Source organism: Echinops telfairi, unplaced genomic scaffold (assembly GCF_000313985.2).
Source record: "Echinops telfairi isolate 266 unplaced genomic scaffold, ASM31398v2 ScPeMD7_1892;HRSCAF=2422, whole genome shotgun sequence".
In the NCBI taxonomy this organism is placed as follows: domain Eukaryota; kingdom Metazoa; phylum Chordata; class Mammalia; order Afrosoricida; family Tenrecidae; genus Echinops; species Echinops telfairi.
This window is the reverse complement of record NW_022105790.1, coordinates 1-1,286: the sequence shown is the minus strand read 5'-3', so window position 1 is coordinate 1,286 and position 1,286 is coordinate 1. Positions and strand designations below refer to the sequence as shown.

The 1,286-nt window shown below is 44.9% G+C and overlaps 1 long non-coding RNA gene across 1 annotated transcript in view; it reads right to left on the bottom strand.

The window, feature by feature from the left end:
* Positions 1 to 860, bottom strand: part of LOC123522058 — a 3,801-nt gene extending 2,941 nt beyond the window's left edge. The window contains exon 1 of the long non-coding RNA XR_006680358.1: positions 683 to 860. This is a non-coding gene — a long non-coding RNA (uncharacterized LOC123522058). The remainder of the gene's footprint in view (positions 1 to 682) is intronic.
* Positions 861 to 1,286: the final 426 nt, after the last annotated feature.

The window sequence follows — 1,286 nt, the reverse complement described above, 5'->3', positions numbered from 1 at the left end:
GAACCAAAATCTAAATCTACACTTCAATTTCATTTTTTCACTAGGAAAAAAAATTTTTTCTAACACGATTTTTTTTCCTCTAACCCAAAATATCCCTTTCAGAAGCATATGTTTCCATGCATTTTAATTAGTTAAATGTTGGTTTTTACTGTCATTTTGAATATTATTTCCTTCTTGGCCACTCTTCAATCATCTTGTACTCTCATACACTAAACCTGGTCGCTTTCTTTCTTTCACTGATTCTTTTTATTTTTTGGCACATTAGCGGTGGTCCTCACAGAGTGCCTGGATGGGCACAAACAGTTACACACTCAACTACTCACCCACAGTGTGGCCATCAAATCCCCTCGAGGAGCCGTGGCAGACTGGCCTGGCAAACCCAACTCTGCACACACAGAGTTGCCACCAGTTGGCACTGACTCGAAGGGGCTCACACCACTACCCGGCGTGGCTTTGTTAAAGGAGATTCCCCTGTGATGTTAGGGTTTTGTTGGTCCCCATAGCTCCTCTGCAACATTCAATGTCTCCACAGTTGCTAAATCTTAAAGTAGGTGGGTGGAGCATTTTAGCTATATGAATGATCCCATGTGGATCATTAACCATACCCAATTAAATCAATATAGTGTTGATCAAAATAAGAAACAAACTCAAAGTGATGACTGCCAGGACAGCTCACAGTTACCATCCTCTTTGAGGGCCTTCCAGTCGATTGGTTTCGTTGCTTTTTGACACAGTTTGTCCACTTGTGTCCATTTGAGCGTGTGGTCATTTTTCCTCAGTAATTGCTGCTCAAATGCAATGCGGAAAGCATCTGCCATTAGGTAAGCTTCCTCTTTACTCTTCTGCGAAAGCTCCAGCTGTTTTGAAAGAAAGTCAAAGTATCAGAGGCAAAACCAGAAGGATTCTTGCCGAAATGCTGAGTAAGATTCATGGCCTCCCTGCTTCCGGTCATGACCGGAGCCTAGCACAGTCCACAGCCTGTCTCTGATGCAGGCTCCCTCTGATTCTCCCCCCCTCCCCCGCCCCCCGTTTCTCTTCTGCATAACTGCCCTCTCCCATCTGGATCACCAGTGATTTCCCTTGGGGGTACTGTCAACTCCCTGCTAATCTAACTGTGGACCTCTCTCTCCTAGATTGGCCCTCTGTGTGTCTGCCCTATAGTCTTGGATGAAGGACCCAAGGAGAAAGACAATGCCCCTGAAAGTCACTGTGAATACCACCTTTGAATACCTCCCATTGCTGACCCGGATTCTGATCTTTGTCATCTTATGCTTATATGTTCCTTC